Genomic DNA, 23,750 nt, shown 5'->3' with positions numbered 1-23,750 from the left:
ACCTTTATTCTGATTGGTTGCTGTATGCCACATGATCATAAAGCCATGAGGTGCATTTGAATCTTGCTGACTTCCTGTATACAAGCTTCTGGAAGGTTGAAATTGCGTCAAATTTTTTTGAGATGTTTGTGCTGTGTTTAGCAGGTGAGATTTGCATTACTTTGTTGTATTAAATATGTGATTTATATCTTATATTCAGCAGTGATATTTATATCATGTGTTTGCCTGCAGATGAGTGTGTATATGAGCCAAGTGCTTAAATTGTCTGCTTATTATGCTTTCAATGTGACCTAGTAAACTGTTTAGCTGCATTGCAATGCAGAATCATATAAATGCACTATCTTCACTACCTATGCTTTCTCCATTAATACTGCAAGCATTTTGCTGTTAAACTTTTATAAAATATTTCTTGATGTTATAAACGTTTAGTTGTGTAGCATTGATTTGATCTATAGCTCAGATTACAAATAAGAGACAGTACTCTTGATTTCAGTGGATAAAAAGTTCCTAAGTAAATGAGATACAGCTCTGCAGTGTAAAAAACAAACTGCTTTGTACTGACTGAATGGAATGTGTAGCTTGTTTGTGTGTAAGAACATAATTAGACTAGGAAGGAACTGAAACTTTTGCAATGGCAGATTATTATTTTTTTAGTGTAAGAGATCAGTCTGTAAATGTCTCTAGAAGTATCCAATAGAAATAGCCAACATTTAAAGAAATGGGTATATTACACACCTGCTAGTAAATTACTCTTTACATTCATTCAGTGGGCTTTGTGTTGTTTGAGCATGTTTTGTATACAGTATTGTGAAAATGCTTCTATTTAAATGCATTTATGCACATTTCTGGTTTTCCCTTTCTATTTAAAGGGACAGTAAAATTGTGTTAATGTATTTCCAATGACTTGTTATACCAGCTGCAGAGTATATAAAGTGTATGGGGAATTGCATTTTCTGTTTTATTTATAAGATATTAAATTTCTGGTTTTAAAATTGGTTGACCTTGCAGGTACAATTGATCTCAGTATGTTACCAGTTTGTGTACACACATTTGCTTCATTATCTTGTCTGTTTGTAATCCAAACCCCAATACTTACAATGGAAAAGTATTTTATTTAGTTATCTCTTCTACCCACCAGGAGTGTCATTTCTTCTGCTGGCTGTGTTTGCATAGTTTGTCAATTACTTGTCCTTAAAGGGACAGTCTAGTCAGACTTAAACTTTCATGATTCAGATAGTGTATGCAATTTTAAACAACTTTCCAATTTTCTTTGATCTTTTTATATTCTTAGTTGAAAGCTAACCTAGGTAGGCTCATAAGCCCTTGGAGGCCGCTTCTTATCTAAATGTATTTGACAGTTTTTACTGCTAGATGGCTTTAGTTCATGTGTTTCATATAAATAACATTGTGCACGTGGCCGTGGTGATGTTTGAGTAAGTACATTTATTGCCTGACATGCAAGTCTGTCAAAAGGTCTGAGATAAGGAGGCTGTCTTTAGAAGCATCAATACAAGTTAATGGCTTTTATTTTGATTAAGCAACTACAAAGTATATGAAATCATTAAAGGGACAGTATACACCAATTTTCCTTTAACTGCATGTAATAGACACTACTATAAAGAATATGCACAGATACTAATCTAAAAATCCAGTATAAACCATTTTACAAACGTACTTGGAAGCTCCCAGTTTAGCACTGTTGATGAGGTAGTCTGGGGCACTCACTGTAAGGGGCTTGGTAAACAAAAAAAGATATTTTTCTTCATTTAAAACATAGCTGTTCTAGTGCTGCTGGTCTCATATAGAAAACGAACACCCACTGCATGCAGATCTGCTCACATTGAGCTGCAGACACAGAGGACGCTTTTTCGTTGCCTTGGAGATGTCAGCTTGCAGAGAAGGCTGATTGGTTGCCGGTGCACCAGCATTCTCAAACACTGCTCAGTTTCTGAGCACGGATGAATAAGCCAGGCAGTCTGTGCATGAGCAGGTGTACAGAGGTTGTATGACTGACTGCCCTGCTTATTGGTCTTTGAAAGTTGATGCAAATGCAAAAACAATATTAATGGATTTTAATTATAAAAATGTAAATGTCAAGTTCATTATTTTTTTTTTATTTTTTTTTAAATGGTTTTTGTTCTCAAAATGGCCTGTCCTTTTTAAGTCCAAAAACTTTCAGTATAGGTTGGGATACCACAGGCTAAATCAGCTATTTCAAATGCCAAAATAAGGGTAAACAATGCAATGCACTCCAGCAGGTAAAATACATCATTTCGAACAAATTAAAGGGACATGCCACCAACATTTTTTCTTTTGATTTAGAAAGAGAATGCAATTTTAAACATCTTTCTAATTTACTTATATTATCTAATTTGTTTTATTTTCTTGATATTCTTTGATGAAAAGCATATCTAGATATGCTCACTAGCTGCACATAGAAGCATCATGTGATTGGCTCACCATGTGCATTGCTTTTTCTTCAAATAAGGATATTTAAAAAATGAAGCAAAATAAATTATGGAAGTTAATTGTAATGTTTTTTAAATTTCAATTCTCTATCTGAATCATGAAAGAAAGATTTTGGGTTTAGTGGCCCTTTAAAGAGGAGAACATTTTTGAGTAAACTGTCCCTTTAAGTATGAGTGTGGTTGCATGGTGTGTTTGTTTTTACTATGTGTCTGTCTCTCATAAGAAATCCTTTTGTATACTGTTGCCATAGCCTGACTACCTCTGCTAGGTTACTTCTCTAATTGGAATCGATAATGTAAATGTATTAAGTCTATTTTGTCTCTTCTAGCTGGCTTATTTGGAATATCTGTCCAGCTCAAAAATGGCTCCAGCGGTTAGAAACAGGTGATGGCATGGCAGAATGGCTTTATGGAAACTTCAAGCATGTGACAGCTTAATTTTCTTCCACAAGGCTGTGAGACCAGTTTGCAGGTAAGTACAGGTTATTAATATGTAGGTGTCACATGGTCACTGGCAGATGTTACAGTGAGCTCTCTGCACATGGTGGCAGCTGTAGTTACGGACACTAAGAGCAGTCCGCGGCTGCTCCTGGTGCCCGTGACTACAGCTGTAAAGCTATGGTGGGGCGTAAACTATTTCTGAAGCCTCTGGACAAGTGACTAGTCTAAAATAATTAATTTCTGCCCCTAGGATTATATTTTATTTCCCCCTATTTTCAAAGACTGCTTAACAGCATAATTTACTTCTCTCCCGTAAAGCCCAACATGGTCATTGGCTGACGTTACAGTGAGCTCTCTGCACATGGTGGCAGCTGTAGTTACGGACACTAAGAGCAGTCCGCACCTGCTCCTGGTGCCCGTGACTACAGCTGTAAGGCTATGGTGGGGCGTAAACTGTTTCTGAAGCCTTTGGGCATGTATAGTCTAAAATAAAATACTGCCTCTAGCATGGCATTCTCCCCCCCCCCCTTATTTTCAATGGCTGCTTAACAGCATAATTTACTTTCTTCCCTCCTGATAGTCCCAACATGGTCACTGGCAGACGTTACAGTGAGCTCTCTGCACATGGTGGCAGCTGTAGTTTGCGGACACTAAGAGCAGTCCGCACCTGCTCCTGGTGCCCGTGGCTACAGCTGTAAGGCTATGGTGGGGCGTAAACTGTTTCTGAAGCCTTTGGGCATGTATAGTTTAAAATAAATTACTGCTTTTAGCATGGCATCCCCCTCCCCCCCCCCCCCCCTTATTTTCAATGGCTGCTTAACAGCATAATTTACTTTCTTCTGTCCTGTTAGACCCAACATGATCACTGGCAGATGTTACAGTGAGCTCTCTGCACATGGTGGCAGCTGTTTTTATGGACATGTGGAGCAGTGCGCGCCTGCTCCCTGTGCCCATGGATTCAGCTGTAAAGCTATGGTGGATTGTAAATTGTCTCTTGATGCCTATGAGCATGATATTTTAAAATAAAATAATTTACCTCTAATATAGCATTTTGAATTTTCCCTTTTTCCCCTATTTTTCAAAGTAAAGTTTCTGACTTTATGGTCTATATTAAATAAAAATAGCCTAATGCATTTTCTCCTATTAAAGTACATGACCACTTATAAAATAGCATATCGCTCCTTTTCAAAGTACTCTTAAGGACCCTTGTCTTGTTTTCCTACATGACTGCTTCACACATGCTATATCCAAGTAACTCCTCTTTGCCAAAGATCTCTTTTCCATATGTTTATTAGTGGTAGGTACAGTAAACGGTCTTCATAGCAGCGGTGTCTTGGGAAGTGGAAGCAGCGGGCCCCTGCTGAAGCTACCCAAGGCTAGTTATATACTGTGGTACATTACAAGTTTGTCTCCTCAGCCTTAGGTCATGCTCCCCATTATATGTCCCATGCAAGCCCAACCCAGAAAATGCACAACTAACATTCATGGTACACTCTTGTTGTATTTATTATTTCTCTGTCACTGACTATAATCACCAAATCTTTACTAACTTAATTCCTGATCCTTTTATACCATTCCACAGACACCTAGATTTCTTACTCTTCTTATGCTCTTTATTTTATATTTGTTGCATTTATGAAATTTTGATATGGAGTGACTGTTAGGCGGTAGTTTTGAAGCATTTGGTTATAAAACTAACCACTTAAACCCACTAAATAGATATGCTGTACAGCCCAGAATATAGACCTTAAGACTTTATGTTCATTCTTCTAAATGTTTTATCTCTGCATGTTCTACTTGAGTATTAACTATAGGCAATGCAAATTTACCACAATGTCCTGTTTCTTACATTAAATAGTATTTTTATTTATTTTTTCTAATCTGCAGGTGATGCTAAAGTTATCAGATCGACAGCACCAGTTGACATACAGCCAACACTTAGTGTCTAGTTCATTGTCAAAAGAAATGTTTGTGCCTCTTTTGTTACAACAGGTAAGAGTTAAATTGTTGTAAAATACATTCAATTCATAGTATTCAAGCTGTTTCTGGTATAACAGTAGATACTTTTTGTTGCAGACATATAGTATAATTAAATGGTGATAATAGTCAAACCATTACATGCTCTAATTTGTTATTAGCAAATGGAATTTTAGGACTAGCGACCCTGCATTATTGTGTGTTTTAACCCGCAAAGGGGTAAATACAGAGTAGAAGTACTTCTTTGGACCAGCAAAGCAGTGCTGTTGTGTTACTGATTGTATCTGCTTGGGACTAAACACATAGCATTAGAGCATGTCATTTTTAACACCAACAATAATGTCCTGCTCAAGACCCACAGAGCACTGCTAGTTCCAAGCAGAAAGCGCTGCTGAATAGGACCGGCACTGCTCTGGGGTCCCAAGCAGTATTTCTACTGTGTGTGTTAACCCACACAGTGGTGCAGGATCACTAGTCTTAAAATTTACATATTCTAACTAATGTAATTTTACCACTATAATGACTATACTAAGAATATCTTTTAAACCGGCATCAGCTAGTGTTTGCTATATAGCTATAGCTGATACACTTGTAAGCTAATCATTCTTTTTTACTCTGTTCATAATGTAAAATTCATTCTTGTGGTGTGAGGGAAAGAGGGATGGGTAGGGATCGCCCAACACACTGTTCAGCGAGGCGGTTGCTGTCTCAAATTTATTCTGGTATCTTCAACACTAAGCTGTGTCACCCTTCTACCCCTCTACTTTCTCTCCAAGCTCCCGGGATCCCGCTCAAGCCATACATTTTTTTTTTTTCTTCTTTCAAATACCTTTCAGAGTTTGTTTAGATCGGACCCTTTGCAAATGTTCTCCTTAGTTTTTGGTTTGTGGCTTTGACCAGCAGCTCACGCTCTCTGTGCTCCTCATGTTATAGCATCAGTAGCTTGTCTAATTAGCAGGTATTAGGAAGATCATAAAAAATACTGTAGGGAATGCTTCATTTGTCTTGTTTAGGAGTAGGGAGAGGTTAGCTATAGTATAGTGTTCTGTTCTGCGCACACCATGGATAATAATTATCAGGCAGCCATATGATCATTATTATCAATGGTGTGCACAGAACACTACACTATAGCTGACCTCTACTCATAAACAAGAAAAAAAAAGGGATTTGCATTTTAAAAACTAAATCAAAATCCTAATAACAAGTGTTTAAAGTCCCTTTAAAGGCTGAGTGAGTTGTGTGCATGAGTGTACGTGTCTGACCCTTTAACGCTGAGTGTATTGCTTTGAGAGAGTGCAAGGTTGTGTGTGTTTGCTATATAGCTATAGCTAATACACTTGTAAGCTAATCATTCTTTTTTACTCTGTTCATAATGTAAAATTCATTCTTGTGGTGTGAGGGAAAGAGGGATGGGTAGGGATCGCCCAACACACTGTTCAGCGAGGCGGCTGCTGTCTCAAATTATTGTGGTATCTTCAATACTAAGCTGTGTCACCCTTCTACCCCTCTCCTTTCTCTCCAAGCTCCTGGGATCCCGCTCAAGCCATACATTTTTTTTTTCTTTTCTTTCCTATACCTTTCAGAGTTTGTTTAGATCGGACCCTTTGCAAATCTTCTCCTTAGTTTTTGACCATTACCTGTACCATTAATATTGCATGCGTGTGGTGTGCTGCCCCTTTAAGTATGTGTACGTTGTGTATGTGCCTGTCTCTTTAAAGTCTGTGTGCATTATGTGTGTCTGCGAATATCCCTTTAAGGCTGAGTATTCCTTGGGTACTTGTACGCCTGTACCATTAAGATTGCATGTGTATGGTGTGTTGCCCCTTTAAGTCTGTGTGCGCTGTGTGTGTGTGCTTGTCCCTTTAAAAGCTTTGTGCATTGTGTTTGTGTCTGTCCCTTTTTAAGACTAAGTGTTCCTTGGGTGCTTGTGCACCTGTGCCATTAAGATTGCTTGTGTGTGGTGTGTTGCCCCTTTAAGTCTGTGTGCATTGTGTGCGCCTGTCCCTTTTAAGGACTATGTGCAATTGTGTTGCATCTATCCTTTTTAAGTCGGAGTGTTCCTTGGATGCTTGTTTGCCTGTACCATTAAGATTGCATGCATGTGGTGTGTTGTCCCTTTAAGTCTGTGTGCGTTGTGTGTGCTTGTCCCTTTAAAGGCTGTGTGCATTGTGTGTGTGCGCCTATCCCTTTAAGACTGTGTTCCTTGTGTGCCTGTACCATAATTTCATGCATGTGGTGTGCTGTCCCCTTAAAGGTACATGAAACTCACAATTTTTCTTTCATGATTTAAGAGAGAGCATGTAATTTTAAACAATTTTCCAATTTACTTCCATTATCTTATTTTCTTCGCTCTTTTGATATCCTTTGTTCAAAAGCATATCTAAATAGGCTCAGTAGCTGCTGATTGGCTCACCCATGTGCATTGATATTTCTTCAACAAACGATATCTGAAGAATGAAGCAAAATAAATAATAGAAATAAATTGGAATGTTGTTTAAAATTGTATTCTCTATCTGAACCGTTAGAAAAAAATTGTTTCATGTCCCTTTAAGTCTGTGTGCCTGCCCCTTTAAGACTTTGAGAGTGTGCAAGGTTCACATACTGTGATCTGTCCCTTTAAGACTGTGTGTGGCGTGAGTTGTCTAAAGGCTGTGTGTGCATGTCCCTTTAAGACTGTTCCCTTTTGCTTTTGGAGATATAACCAGTCCTGCATTATTGTTGGTCAATCCATACCAATTTTTTAAGTTAAATATTGCTGTAAATCCAAGAAAATTACTTACATTTAATTAAATGTTGTTAAATCTGCAGCTCTGCTAGAAAAAAAAAAACATAATAAAAATGAACTTCGTCAGAAATTCACTTTTCATCGTGTAGTGTTACAAACAAATAAAGCATGTTTAAAAAAACAAAAACAAAAAGAACCCTTTATTCTGATTGGTTGCTGTATGCCACATGATCATAAAGCCATGAGGTTGCATTTGAATGCTGACTTCCTGTACACAAGCATCTAGAAGGCTGAAATTGCGTAATATTTTTTTGAGATGTTTGTGGTGTTTAGCAGGTGAGATTTGCATTACTTTGTTGTGTTAAATATGTGATTTATATCTTATATTCAGCAGTGATATTTATATCATGTGTTTGCCTGCAGATGAGTGTGTATATGAGCCAAGTGTTTAAATGATTGTCAGCTTATTGCTTTAAATGTGACCTAGTAAACTGTTTAGCTGCATTGCAGAATCATATAAATGCACTATCTTCACTAACTATGCTTTCTCCATTAATACTGCAAGCATTTTGCTGTTAAACTTTTACAAAAGATTTCTTGATGTTTAATAAACGTTTAGTTGTGTAGCATTGATTTGATCTATAGCTCAGATTACAAATAAGAGACAGTACTCTTGATTTCAGTGGATAAAAAGTTCCTAAGTAAATGAGATACAGCTCTGCAGTGTAAAAAACAAACTGCTTTGTACTGACGAATGGAATGTGTAGCTTGTCTGTGTGTAAGAACATAATTAGGCTAGGAAGGAACTGAAACTTTTCCAATGGCAGATTATTATTTTTTTAGTGTAAGAGATCAGTCTGCAAATGTCTCTAGAAGTATCCAATAGAAATAGCCAACATTTTAAATAAATGGGTATATTACTTGCACAAGGAAGGTTTTTTTTTTTTTTTTAATTTTTTTTTTTTTTTAAAACAAAAAGGGAAAAAACTTGTCTGCTAGTAAATTACTCTTTACATTCATTCAGTGGGCTTTGTGTTTGAGCATGTTTTGTATACAGTATTGTGAAAATGCTTCTATTTAAATGTATTTATGCACATTTCTGCTTTTGTCTTTTGTCTTTTCTATTTAAAGGGACAGTATACAGTAAAATTTGTTTTTGCTTAATGTATTTCCAGCTGCAGAGTATATAAAGTGTATGGGGAATTGCATTTTCAGGTTTATTTATAAGATATTAAATTTCTGGTTTTATGGTTGACCTTGCAGGTACAATTGATCTCATTATGTTACCAGTTTGTGTACACACATTTGCTTCCTTATCTTGTGTCTGTAAACCAAACCCCAATACTTACAATGGAAAAGTATTTTATTTAGTTATCTCTTCTACCCACCAGGAGTGTCATTTCTTCTGCTGGCTGTGTTTACATAGTTTGTCAATTACTTGGACTTAAAGGGACAGTCTAGTCAGACTTAAACTTTCATGATTCAGAAAGTGCATGCAATTTTAACAAACTTTCCAATTTGCTTTGATCTTTTTGTATTCTTAGTTGAAAGCTAACCTAGGTAGGCTCATAAACCCTTGGCGACCGCTTCTTATCTGAATGTATTTGACAGTTTTTACTGCTAGATGGCTTTAGTTCATGTGTTTCATATAAATAACATTGTGGCCGTGGAGTTATTTGAGTAAGTACATTTATTGCCTGACATGCAAGTCTGAGATAAGGAGGCAGTCTTCAGAAGCATCAATACAAGTTAATGGCTTTTATTTTGATTAAGCAACTACAAGAATATGACATCATTAAAGGGACAGTATACACAAATTTTCATTTAACTGCATGTAATAGACACTACTATAAAGAATAATATGCACAGATACTAATCTAAAAATCCAGTATAAAACATTTTACAAACTTACTTGGGAGCTCCCAGTTTAGCACTGTTGATGAGGTAGTCTGGGGCACTCACTGTAAGGGGCTTGGTAAACAAAGCAGACACTTATCTTCATTTAAAACATATCTGTTCTAGTGCTGCTGGTCTCATAATAGAAAATGAACACCCACTGCATGCAGATCTGCTCACATTGAGCTGCAAACACGGTTGACGCTTTTTCGCCTTAGAGATGTCAGCATGCAGAGAAGGCTGATTGGTTGCCGGTGCACCAGCATTCTCAAGCACTGCTCAGTTTCTGAGCACGGATGAATAAGCCAGGCAGTCTGTGTATGAGCAGGTATACACAGAGGTTGTATGACTGACTGCCCTGCTTATTGGTCTTTGAAAGTTGATGCAAATGCAAAAACAATATTAATGGATTTTAATTATAAAAATGTAAATGTCAAGTTCATTATATTTTTTTTATTTTTTTTAAATGGTTTTTGTTCTCAAAATGACTGTCCTTTTTAAGTCCTAAAACTTTCAGTATAGGTTGGGATACCACAGGCTAAATCAGCTATTTCAAATGCTAAAATAAGGGTAAACTAGCTACTTGTAAACAATGCAATGCACTCCAGCAGATAAAATAGATAATTTCGAACAAATTAAAGAGGAGAACATTTCTTAGTAAACTGTCCCTTTTAAGTATGTTGTGTGGTTGCATGGTGTGTGTTTGTTTTTAATGTGTGTGTGTGTGTGTATATATACTCACAGGCTAAAGAATGGTTTCTCAAATTATTATAATAAATCCTTTTGTATACTGTTGCCATAGCCTGACTACCTCTGCTAGGTTACTTCTCTAATTGGAATCTATAACGTAAATGTATTAAGTCTGTTTTGTCTCTTCTAGCTGGCTTATTTGGAATATCTGTCCAGCTCAAAAATGGCTCCAGCGGTTAGAAACAGGTGATGGCATGGCAGAATGGCTTTATGGAAACTTCAAGCATGTGACAGCTTAATTTTCTTCCACAAGGCTGTGAGACCAGTTTGCAGGTAAGTACAGGTTATTAATATGTAGGTGTCACATGATCACTAGAATTATTTTATTTCCCCTTATTTTCAAAGGCTGCTTAACAGCATAATTTACTTCTCTCCCGTAAAACCCAACATGGTCACTGGCAGATGTTGCAGTGAGCTCTCTGCACATGGTGGCAGCTGTAGTTACGGACACTAAGAGCAGTCCGCACCTGCTCCTGGTGCCCGTGGCTACAGCTGTAAGGCTATTGTGGGGTGTAAACTGTTTCTGAAGCCTTTGGGCATGTATAGTCTAAAATAAATTACTGCCTTTAGCATGGCATTTCCCCCCCCCCCCCCCTTATTTTCAATGGCTGCTTAACAGCATAATTTACTTTCTTCTGTCCTGATAATCCCTACATGGTCACTGGCAGACGTTACAGTGAGCTCTCTGCACATAGTGGCAGCTGTAGTTACGGACACTAAGAGCAGTCCGCACCTGCTCCTGGTGCCCGTGGCTACAGCTGTAAGACTATGGTGGGGAGTAAACTGTTTCTGAAGCCTTTGGGTATGTATAGTCTAAAATAATTACTGCCTCTAGCATGGCATTTTATTCTCCCCCCCCCTATTTTCAATGGCTGCTTAACAGCATAATTTACTTTTTTCTGTCCTGTTAGACCCAACATGATCACTGGCAGATGTTACAGTGAGCTCTCTGCACATGGTGGCAGCTGTTTTTATGGACATGTGGAGCAGTGCGCGCCTGCTCCCTGTGCCCATGGATTCAGCTGTAAAGCTATGGTGGATTGTAAATTGTCTCTTGATGCCTATGAGCATGATATTTTAAAATAAAATAATTTACCTCTAATATAGCATTTTGAATTTTCCCTTTTTCCCCTATTTTTCAAAGTAAAGTTTCTGACTTTATGGTCTATATTAAATACAAATAGCCTAATGCATTTTCTCCTATTAAAGTACATGACCACTTATAAAATAGCATATTGCTCCTTTTCAAAGTACTCTTAAGGACCCTTGTCTTGTTTTCCTACACGTCTGCTTCACACATGCTATATCCAAGTAACTCCTCTTTGCCAAAGATCTCTCTTTTCCATATGTTTATTAGCGGTAGGTACAGTAAACGGTCTTCATTGCAGCGGTGTCTTTGGGAAGTGGAAGCAGCGGGCCCCTGCTGAAGCTACCCAAGGCTAGTTATATACTGTGGTACATTACAAGTTTGTCTCCTCAGCCTTAGGTCATGCTCCCCATTATATGTCCCATGCAAGCCCAACCCAGAAAATGCACAGCTAACATTCACGGTAAACTATTCTGTTGCATTTATTATTGCTCTGTCACTGCCTATAATCACCAAGTCTTTACTAACTTAATTCCTGATCCTTTTATACCATTTCACAGACACCTGGATTTCTTTCCCTTCTTATGCTCTTTATTTTATATTTGTTGCATTTATGAAATTATGATATGGAGTGACTGTTAGGCTGTAGTTTTTGTAGCATTTGGTCATATAACTAACCACTTAAACCCACTAAATAGATATGCTGTACAGCCCAGAATATAGACCTTAAGACTTTATCTTCATTCTTCTAAGTGTTTTAGCTCTGCATGTTCTACTTGAGTATTAACTATAGGCAATGCAAATTTACCACAATGTCCTGTTTCTTACGTTAAGTAGTATGTATTTTTATTTTCCCTGTATCTGTAGGTGATGCTAAAGTTATCAGATCTACAGCACGAGGTGACATACAGCCAACACTAAGTGTCTAGTTCATTGTCAAAAGAAATGTCTGTGCCTCCTTTGTTAAAACAGGTAAGAGTTAAATTGTTGTAAAATACATTAAATTCATAGTATTCAAGCTGTTTCTGGTATAACAGTAGATACTTTTTGTTGCAGACATATAGTATAATTAAATGGTGATAATAGTCAAACCATTACATGCTCTAATTTGTTATTAGCAAATGGAATTTTATGACTAGCGACCCTGCGTTATTGTGTGTTTTAACCCACAAAGGGGTAAAGACAGAGTAGAAGTACTTCTTTGGACCAACAAAGCAGTGCTGGTCCCAATTGGTGGCGCTAGTTACACATCTGAGTTGTGCTACTGATTGTATCTGCTTGGGACTAAACACATAGCATTAGAGCATGTCATTTTTAACACCAACAATAATGTCCTGCTCAAGACCCACAGAGCACTGCTAGTCCCAAGCAGAAAGCGCTGCTGATTGGGACCGGCACTGCTCTGGGGGTCCCAAGCAGTATTTCTACTGTGGGTGTTAACCCACACAGTGGTGCAGGATCACTAGTCTTAAAATGTACATATTCTAACTAATGTAATTTTACCACTATAATGACCCTGTAATGTTGTCCACTTGTCCTTGCAGTGTCTTTTTGTGGCCTGACTGTACTTTTTAATTTTGATAGACTTTTATCCTTAAAGGAATAGGGAAATAATTTGATATTCCTAGTGTGTATCTATCTTGTCTCTTAAAGGGGCATTAAATAGTATGTTGTGGGGCAATATATATTTTTTTTTTTCTAAGATAAAACAGTGTTTAAGCTTCTTAAGCAAGATTGAGCATAGGCAGCTATTTATTATTAAAGGGACAGTCTACGATAGAATTATTGTTTTAAAAAGACAGATAATCCCTTTATTACCCCCCCCCCCCGTTTTTGCACAGCCAGCAGTTATATTAATACTTTTATATTTTTTTAACCTCTGTGATTACTTTGTATCTAAGAAACATCTGACAGCCCCCCTGATCACATGACTGTGACTATATCAAATCTATTGTGTTGTGCTAACTCTTAAATAACTCACTGTGTCTGAACACGGTGTTATCTATATGGTTCACAGCCTCTTGTTGTTAAAAGCAATTTAAAAAATGTGGTACGAGGCAGCCCTCAAGGGCTTAGAAATTAGCATATGAGCCTACCTAGGTTTAGTGTCAACCAAGAAGAAGAAAACAGCAAATTTCATAATAAAAGTAAATTGGAAAGTTGATTAAAATTACAAGTCCTATCTGAATAATGAAAGTTTAATTTTGACTAGACTGTCCCTTTTAATGTAAATGTTCAATGTACTTGCTTGCACAGTGGTAAAAAAAATTAAACTTCAAGGGACAGTACACTGTAAAATAGTTTTTATATTTTATTTTCAATGACTTGTTTATACCAGCTGCAGTAGATAAAATGTGAGAAATTGCATTTTGAGGTTTATTTGTGTATATGAAGTAGCCGGTTTTGTGCTTTTTAAACCACAGCCTATTACAATGGGTTGAGTTTCAGGTAATATCAGATCTCATTATGTTATCACTATGTGTACACACACTTGCTTCCTCATATTTCTCTGGAAAACTAAAGCTCAATACATAGAGGGAACAATGAAAAATAATAATTTTATTACTTTACTATCCTGCACCTCACTGTGAGTGAGTGTAATTTCTTCTGCTGGCTGTGTTTACTTAGGCTATGCAATAGCTGAGACTCCAGTATCAAAACTTTCAGTATAGGTTGGGAAACCACAAGCTAAATAAACTATTTCAAATGCCAAAATAGGGGTAAAGGAGTTACTTAGAAACTATTAAATGCACTCCAGCAGGTAAAAGGGATCATTGAGAACAATTTAAATTGGAGAACATTTTTAGGTGAACTGTCCTCTTTAAAACATCACTCTATCTAATCCATTTAAACAAGTTTCCTATTTTAATTCTGTTATCAATTTTGCTTAGTTTTCGTAGTATCCTTTTGTCAAAGGGACAGTCTACACCAGAATTGTTATTCTTTAAAAAGATAGATAATCCCTTTATTACCCATTCCCCAGTTTTGCATAACCAACACTGTTATATTAAATATACTTTTTTACCTCTGATTACCTTGTATCTAAGCTTCTTCAGACTGCCCCCTTATTTCAGTTCTTTCGACAGACTTAATATTTTACTTGCACACTCCTGGGCTCCTTTCAGCTGACTTGGCTTTATTCTTCAACAAAGGATACCAAAAAGAATAAAGCAAATTTGGTAATAGAAATAAATTGGAAAGTTGTTTAAAATTATATACTGTAGCTGAATCGTGAATGTTTAATTTATAATGTTCAAGTTTAAATATTACTGTATTTTCTTATGTGTTGTAATTTATTTTTTCTGTGTCACTTTTGTCATGTTAACATATATACACACCATTTGGAAACAGATGTGAAAGATAGAAAATACTTTCTTTCCATGACCTTTTAGACAGAGATATTGGTGTGTGTGGGGGGGGTGTTGCTCTTATAATCTGTATATGAATTATCATGCAGTGCGAGAAGAACACTTCACTACACCCCTCTTCTCTGTATTTGCCTCTTAGGGATAGCTACTTTTTATAGCTACTTATGTATTGCTGTGCAAGAACTGAAACTTTGTTTCCTCAACAGATGTAGCAATGTGAAGCGAGAGGTCTTCACCTCAACTGCGTCTGCTGACATCCAGGCTGCAAGTTGGTAAGGACAGAGACTGGGGCTACTGTTGCCTTTCCCATTTATTAGATTCAATTTAGTAACAAACTGCTTTATAAATTATAAAGCAGAAACCTAATGCTGCTGTTAAGCTAAGGTTTTATGATTTGATGATTGTTCATTTGCCACAACAAAGGCAGGAGGTATACATTGTATTCTGTGTTTGACAACTGTGTTTATAGGCGGTGGGGACAGTGCGGCCGACTGCTCTCACCTCCTGTGATCATGGAAAGCTATGCAGATTCCAATCTGTACCTCCAAATGCCTTTTTGGCTTTTTTTTTTTTTTTCTTGGTCTATTGTGAATGTATATCTGTCTCCTGTGCATCTCCCATTAACATTTGTTTAAGGTTATCCGGTCAAGCTGCTGTTTGCTGCATGAAAAGGACACATATGCTGCTCAAGATCTGCTACGTCATTCTGCTGCACAAGATGAGACTTCGCTGGGACACCATTCAAGTATGACAAGGATTCAACCAGATTCATCCGTCCTCAGACGTGTTCAGAACGCCAAGTTGGTATATGATATGTATAATGTATTATTATTATTTTTTATTATGTATAATATGTATATTATGTTCTGTATAATATATTATTATTCTGTATAAAGTTATAATCTGTAGTATGGTAACTGAACACATTGAATTCTGTGTCTGCAGAAGTGTTCACGGATAGTGAGAGTAGAGTGCGGCTGCTCTCACTGTCTGTGATCATGGGAAGCTAATCAGATTTCAGTTTGTTTGGTTATCTATTGTACAATATTTTTATAATTATGTATAATATGTATAATTGTTCTGTATAATATATATTATGTATAAAATGTATGTTCTGTATATTTTATTATTATGTATAATATGTATGCTCTATTATTATGTATATGTATTTTCTATAATGTATAATATGTATGTTCTATATATTATGTAAAATGTATTTTTTATATATTATGTATAATATGTATGCTCTATTATTATGTATATGTATTTTCTATAATGTATAATATGTATGTTCTATATATTATGTAAAATGTATTTTTTATATATTATGTATAATATGTATGTTTAGTATGTTCTGTATAATATATTATTATTATTATTCTGTATAAAGTTATAATTTGTAGTATGGTAACTGAACACATTGAATTCTGTGTCTGCTGAAGTGTTCACGGATAGTGAGAGTAGAGTGCGGCTGCTCTCACTGTCTGTGATCATGGGAAGCTAATCAGATTTCAGTTTGTTTGGTTATCTATTGTACAATATTTTGTACAATATTTTTATAATTATGTATAATTGTTCTCTATAATATATATTATGTATATGTATAGATTATTATGTATATGTATAGATTATGTATAATATGTATGTTCTATTTATTATTATGTATATGTATTTTCTATAATGTATTAAATGTATTTTCTATTTTTTATTATTATTATGTATAATATGTATTTTCTATTATTATTATTATTATTATTTATAATATGTATTTTTTATTATTATTATTATGTATTTTCTATTTATATTATTATTATTATTATTATTTATAATATGTATTTTCTATATTCTGTATAAAGTTATAATTTGTAGTATGGTAACTGAACACATTGAATTCTGTGTCTGCTGAAGTTGTCACGGATAGTGAGAGTAGAGTGCGGCTGCTCTCACTGTCTGTGATCATGGGAAGCTAATCAGATTTCAGTTTGGTTATCTATTGTACAATATTTTGTACAATATTTTTATAATTATGTATAATTGTTCTCTATAATATATATTATGTATATGTATAGATTATGTATATGTATAGATTATGTATAATATGTATGTTCTATTTATTATTATGTATATGTATTTTCTATAATGTATTAAATGTATTTTCTATTTTTTATTATTATTATGTATAATATGTATTTTCTATTATTATTATTATTATTATTATTATTATTTATAATATGTATTTTTTATTATTATTATTATTATGTATTTTCTATTTATATTTATTATTATTATTATTTATAATATGTATTTTCTATATTCTGTATAAAGTTATAATGTGTAGTATGGTAACTGAACACATTGAGTTCTGTGTCTGCTGAAGTTGTCACGGATAGTGAGAGTAGAGTGCGGCTGCTCTCACTGTCTGTGATCATGGGAAGCTAATCAGATTTCAGTTTGTTTGGTTATCTATTGTACAATATTTTTATAATTATGTATAATATGTATGTTTTATTATGTATGATTGTTGTGTATAATATGTTTGGCTTAAATATGGGAAAGGCAACTTTAACTCTGTACTTTGTACACTGGGTGCATTTAGAGCACCAGGTTGTCTAGTTTCTTACACTAATTTTGTTTTCTGTATATAGATTTTGTTTTATATACAGATCTTCAAGCACTGGACAAAATGTCTACATGAAACATTTCTCCGTTACATCAGCCCAGGTAAGCATGAATGGTTGTGAAGATGTAGCATTTATAACTTTCAATGCTTAAATTTTTGTTTCCCTGCATCTTAAAGGGATATGAAACCCAAATGTGTTTCATGATTCAGATGGAGCATGCAACTTTCCAATTTACTCATATCAAATTTTCGTTCTCTTAATCTTTATTTGAAAAAGCAAGAATGTAAGCTTAGCAGGCCGCCCATTTTTGGTTCAGAACCCTGGGTAGCGCTTGCTGATTTATTGGCTACATTTAGCCACCAATCGGCAAGCGCTACCCAGAACATTTGGGTTTCATATCCCGTTTATGTTCTGCTTACTTGGTTTAGGAAAATGGTTACCAGACTGAACACAGAGGGGGGTTGTTTTGTGTGTTTTTTTTTTTTTTGTTTGTTAAAATTGCATAAGTCTCATTCTCATAGCAATGGCACTTAATGCTAAGCCACTAAGGTTCCGGGTTTATAAATTCACATGGCCCAGGTGGAAGGAATCTGTCTCCCTCACTTCTAAATTCTCCAATTTTCTCTTGGTATTTCTTGTCAAAAAACGAATATGCGCATATCCTACACTAAAGGGAGCTAGCTGCTTATTGGTTCCTGCAGACATTTGTCTCTTGTGATTGGCTAACTAGATGTGTTCAGCTAGCTGCCAGTAGTGCAATGCTGTTCTTTCAGCAAAGGATAACAAGAAAATAAAGCCAGTTTGATAATAGAAGTAATAAGGAAAGTATGAACTTGGCACAGACTTAAGAAATTCCTGACACTGTAGGGGTTAATCTTGTAGCTTGTAAGATTGTGTGGCTGTAGTGTGTGTGGTTGTTTTTTTGTTTTTTTTTTTCTCCCTTTTGTGCAGTGTAGGATTCACACACGGCTCTTTTCTCGAGTGGGACATGCAGAATAGAGCAATCTCGCCGCTGTCAGCTAGATTGCCGCAGAAAGAGCCCAGGACAGCAGCATCCTTTAGGGCTAATAAACTACTGCGCCTGTACGGCACTGTTCGTTAAGGGGTTAAACGGAAAAAATGCATATTGCTGAATGAGTTGATACCAGTTGTTGTAGGTGTTCCCTGAATACAACATATTCAAATGGATGCAGTTGAGGAGAAAAGTGTACGTTATGTCTACTGTATGTTATTCTCTAGGGTTTGTAGGCATAACTTTACATTTTGTTCTATATTCTCACTTTTGTTTTGTTTTTTTGCAGGTGTTTTAACAGCTGGAGTACGTGTGTGTTTTGCGTAACTGCTGCTCTCACAAGTCGTGTACCCATGGAAAGGGATTGTCCTTGGCGTTCCTGTTTGAACTATAAACCTAGCTATTTAATAAAATGCTAATAAAGTGTTTCTGATATCTATTCTATTAATAAAGCTGTGACTTATCTTACATTTTGTTAGTGTTTTATTTATATGGTTATGCATTAAAGTGATGATAAATCCTACTATTTATGAAACGCTATAATTAGCATCACTTAACATAAAGGTGACCATCATTCATCAGTTACATTATTTTTTTTTTTTGTCTAAGCGCCTCCGGCCGCGCACAGCACAGCTCAGTTTTTTTTTCAATAGCACAGTTACTGACTAAGGTGGAAACGTCATCTCTTTGAAAAAAACAGCTGCGCCGTGGGTGCTTAGTTTTGCGCTGATGCTGCGGTTAAATGAAATAAAGATGCCTATTCATTTTTTTTTTTTTAATATTATATTTATATTTTCGCATCTGTAAAATGGGACTGCTTGGAGAAGGAATGAGACTAAGTGTAACGGTATCATTTATATAATTTAGGCAATATTTACATGTCTTAACTATATACCTGCAACCTAAAAGTAGTTTTTTTTTTAAACTTTCAATAGTTTTTGTATAGCTAGTACAATACTGTACTGCATAAAGGCAATGGCTGTTTTAAATGGACTATTCTTTTTAGAACACCCAAAAACCAAACATGCGGGCAGGGAAAAATGGTAACTTATTTCTTTTTATTATTGCACGGATTTTGGAATTCCGGGAATTGGGTATTTGTACGTGTGTGTGTGTGTGTGTGTGTGTATGTATGTGTGTGTGTATAGCCGCACAGTGGCAGTACGATGGGTCATACTGAACAAGTCAGTTTTTGAAATTTCTACCCTACTAGATGAGTCTTGGTCAGCTGTAAGTGCTATAAGCAACAAGAGCTTGGCCGTAAAAGGGACAGTATACACTAATTATCATATAACTGCATGTAATACACTAATATAAAGAATATGTGCGGACACTGATGTAAAGCAAAAAGAGAGCAGACGCCCCCCCCCTGCATATGAAAAGACCCTTTACACATGCTGGAGGAGTAGGTAGACAACTGTTTACTTCTAAAACTTTGGGGCTTGGTTTGTAATATGAAATTCAGCACAATGTTTTTTTTTTTGTTTTTTTTTAAGCAAAATTACATTTTTACACCCCCCCCCCACCCAAAAAACAACCTGTATTGGCTTTATTAGTGGATCTTCTACGAAACATTTATGCAAAGAAAAATCTAATGTAAAATGGCCTTTTTAAAGGGACACTCAAGTCAAAATGATACTTTAATGATTCAGATAGAGCATGCAATTTTAAAAAACCTTCCAGTTTACTTCCTTTAACAATGTGCACAATCTTTTTATACTTTGAGTCGACAAGCTTCTACTGAGCATGTGCAAGAATTCACAGAATATACATCTATGCATGTGCAAGAATTCACAGAATATACTTGTATGCATGTGGAAATAGAGAACTTTGAAATTTGACAGAAAAAATGAATCCTCCAGCATTGCAAGATCCCAAGTGATTTTTTTTTTTAAGACAGATTTTGCTTTACTTCTCCAAGGGGCGTTCCCTGCTTTTCTGTGAGACAAGCCAAGTGCAATATAGCACTGCATGCCATTAGTTCTGCTTTTACACTTTGTGCTTTTGGTTTTATATCACTTTACGCTTCCAATTTAAACTTTTGCACTTTTCTATTTTTTATTTTTTTTTTATTTTGTGTACAGCAGTGTAGTTAGTATTGTGATTTTACAAATTCTGACCTATACAGCAGGCTTCAGAGGCAAAATTCACTGAATTTTCTATGAAAAGGGTAGGGACTTGGAAATAGAAAGTAATGAAGCTCTCTGCAATACAACATTTCACATGGGAGAGAGAAGGTAACTGGAGAACCCCTGGGGCTGATATAAAGGCTCAGTTTGTAGCAATTTCAAATTAAATGTTTTCACTACAATTGAACTTTTGTCTATTTACTATATATTACTTTTCTATTAGTTAAATAAGTCTATTGTGAATTTTGAGCAAACTTCACCTGCATACAGCTGGAGAGACAACTGGTGACAGACAGACTGGTGAGAGATCTTCAGACATACCTAGGAACTCCCCTGTTCAGCCCAGGAAACTGCCCTGACCCTCCCACTTTCTGAAAAGTGACAGTTTTAGTTTGCAATGCAGCAAATTCAAGGTGCAATGTAATTTGTTTATACAAACAGAAATATACTATGACCCCAATTTGTTAAAGTAACACACAAGTGTAACAAAACTCATATCACACAGTGCTTTATTGCATTGAGCTTGTCTCTACTTCATATATTGAAATGATAGAGATCTTGCTGTGCTGGAGAGTTCTGCTCTTTTTCTTTTGAATATTCAGTGAGTTCAGCCCCTGTGAAGTCTGAACTGCAATTTCTCTCCAAGCTGGAGAACTTTTGAATATCAGGGCCTCAGTGCTACTGCGTTGTCTTTATCATGGATTTATTGATTATGCAAATCTACTGCATTTACTGGTCCTTTAAAAATAGTCTAAGACAGCAGATATTATATTATAATTTTAAATACATTTGAAAAGTTGTTTAAAATTGCATGTTCTATTGGAATCATGAGAGTTTCTGTTTTTCACTTTCCTGCCCCTTTTTATTTTTTAAGATAGACAATATGCCAAACCGCACCTACTAGCCAAGACCATCAAATTTGGTATAATGTACTCTGGGTTTTATGTTTTATCTGATAACAACCACAAAACAGTTTGCTGTCAAGATTCAGATAGAGAACACTATTTTGACCACTTTTTACAATTTTCTTTTTAATTTGCTTTGTTCTCTTTTGTATTTGTTGAAGAAACAGCAAGGCACATGGTTGAGCCAATAACACGGGGCATATATCTGAAGCCACCACTGCATGCTTTGGAGCAGGAAAGGAAAAAATTGGGTTTAATGCCCCTTTAAAGCCAATTAGAGAAAGATACATAGTAGGGTTACCCTTGAGAAGTCGTTGGGGTGCTTTCCGTGTTCTGAGAAATAGAAATTGCTCAATCCTTAGAGCTAAATTACATAAAGGGGCAAAATCTAAACATTATTTCTCTTGTAAGATGTATCGAGTCCACGGATTCATCCATACTTGTGGGATATTCTTCCCTACAGGAAGTGGCAGAGAGAGCACCCACAGCAGAGCTGTCTATATTGCTTCTCCCTTAGCTCCATCCCCCAGTCTTTCTCTCTGACTGCTTAACTGCTAGGAAGGGCAAAGTGAGTGTGGTGACAAAAATGTTAGTTTTTATTTTCTCAAGCAAAAGTTTGGTATTTTAAATGGTACCGGTGTGTACTATTTACTCTCTGGCAGAAAAGGGATGAAGATATCTGCAAGGAGGATGATGATCTTCGCATTTTGTAACTAAGATCCACTGCTGTTCTCACAAGGGCTGAAGAGTACAGGAAAACTTCAGTTGGGGGAACAGTTTGCAGGCTAAACTGCTTTAAGGTATGTTCAGTCTATTTTTTTCTAAACAGACTGTGTTATTTCTAGAAAAGGCTGGCAATATCCCCATGAGGGAAAGGTAAGCTGTTTTCAGTAAAAGAGGAATCCAAGCTTGCATAAAGGGCTCATAGTTACTGGTGACACTAATAGGAAAATACGTTTTGGTTTAGTTACAAATAAAACATTTTTTGAGGGACTTTAAGGGGTCTTTGTGGCTTGTTTAAGGGTTATTAACCCACATGGCTAGTTTAAGAAACACTCTGTGGTGTTTTTTAGGCCCCATAACTTCGAGTGAGGTGGGAGGGGCCTATTTTCAGTTGCACAGTTTATTTACCTCAGAAGCATCCAGCTACTTCTCCAGAGATTCATGCTGTATTTGAGGGCTGTAAAGAGGTTTTTTTCCCCCACAAATCGTTCCTAAAGGGCAGGTAGGCGCCACAGCAGAGCTGTGGCAAGGTGCTGAACGTTATTTTACTGGTTTTGAAGTTTTTTCAATCCGGTTTTTACATTAAGGGGTTAATTGTTTATTTGCATAGTGGTGCAAAGTTACTAAGGCTTTATGATGCTACTGTAAAAAAAAATTTCGTTTTGTTTACTGCTTTTTTTACACTGTTTTGCAGAGTTTGTGCAGCTTTTTTTCTCTTAAAGGCACAGTACCGTTTTTGTTTAAAGTTTTATTTACTTTGATTAAAGTGTTTTCCAAGCTTGCTTGTTACATTACTAGCCTGTTTAACATGTCTGACACCAAGGAGAATCCTTGTTCTATGTGTTTAGAAGCCATTGTGGAACCCCCTCTTAGAATGTGTCCCACTTGCACTGATATGTCTAAATTATAAAGAGCATATTTTTGCACTTAAAAATATTGCAATAGATGATTCTCATTTAGAAGGAAATGAGGGTTTAGCATCTAGCTCTCCCCAAGTGTCACAACCAGTAACGCCCGCACAAGTGACGCCCAGTACCTCTAGTGCGTCTAATTCATTTACTTTACAAGACATGGCCACAGTTATGAATAAAACCCACACAGAGGTTTTCTCTAAACTGCCTGGTTTACAAGGAAAGCGTGTCAGCTCTAGGTTAAGAACAAATGCTGAGCCGTCTGACGCTTTAGTAGCCGTATCCGATATACCCTCACAATGTTCTGAAGTAGGGGTAAATGATTTGTTATCTGAGGGAGAGATTTCTGATTCAGGAAAGACGCTCCCTCAGACAGATTCTGATATGACGGCCTTTAAATTTAAGCTTGAACACCTCCGCTTATTGCTCAAGGAGGTATTAGCTACTCTAGACGATTGTGACCCTATAGTGGTCCCAGAGAAATTGTGTAAAATGGACAGATACTTAGAGGTTCCTGTTTACACTGATGTTTTTCCAGTCCCTAAGAGGATTGTGACTATTGTTACTAAGGAGTGGGATAGACCAGGTATTCTGTTCGCTCCCCCTCCTGTTTTTAAGAAAATGTTTCCCATATCTGACACCATACAGGACTCGTGGCAGACTGTTCCTAAGGTGGAGGGAGCTATTTCTACTTTTGCTAAGCGTACAACTATACCTATCGAAGACAGTTGTGCTTT

General features: G+C 36.2%; 1 long non-coding RNA gene across 2 annotated transcripts; it reads left to right on the top strand.

Annotated features, from left to right (window-relative positions):
• Positions 1-50: 50 nt before the first annotated feature.
• Positions 51-18,813, top strand: LOC128651703 (uncharacterized). 2 transcript variants are annotated; one of them, XR_008401172.1, is made up of 9 exons: positions 51-144; positions 2,798-2,940; positions 4,797-4,901; positions 10,388-10,530; positions 11,738-11,807; positions 12,212-12,316; positions 14,919-14,984; positions 17,358-17,433; positions 18,635-18,813. It is a non-coding gene; the product is annotated as an uncharacterized LOC128651703 (long non-coding RNA). The 2 variants fall into 2 exon arrangements; XR_008401171.1 differs by lacking the exon at positions 11,738-11,807.
• Positions 18,814-23,750: the final 4,937 nt, after the last annotated feature.

Source organism: Bombina bombina, chromosome 3, assembly GCF_027579735.1.
Source record: "Bombina bombina isolate aBomBom1 chromosome 3, aBomBom1.pri, whole genome shotgun sequence".
Lineage (NCBI taxonomy): Eukaryota > Metazoa > Chordata > Amphibia > Anura > Bombinatoridae > Bombina > Bombina bombina.
This window is presented reverse-complemented; position numbering and strand designations above follow the sequence as displayed.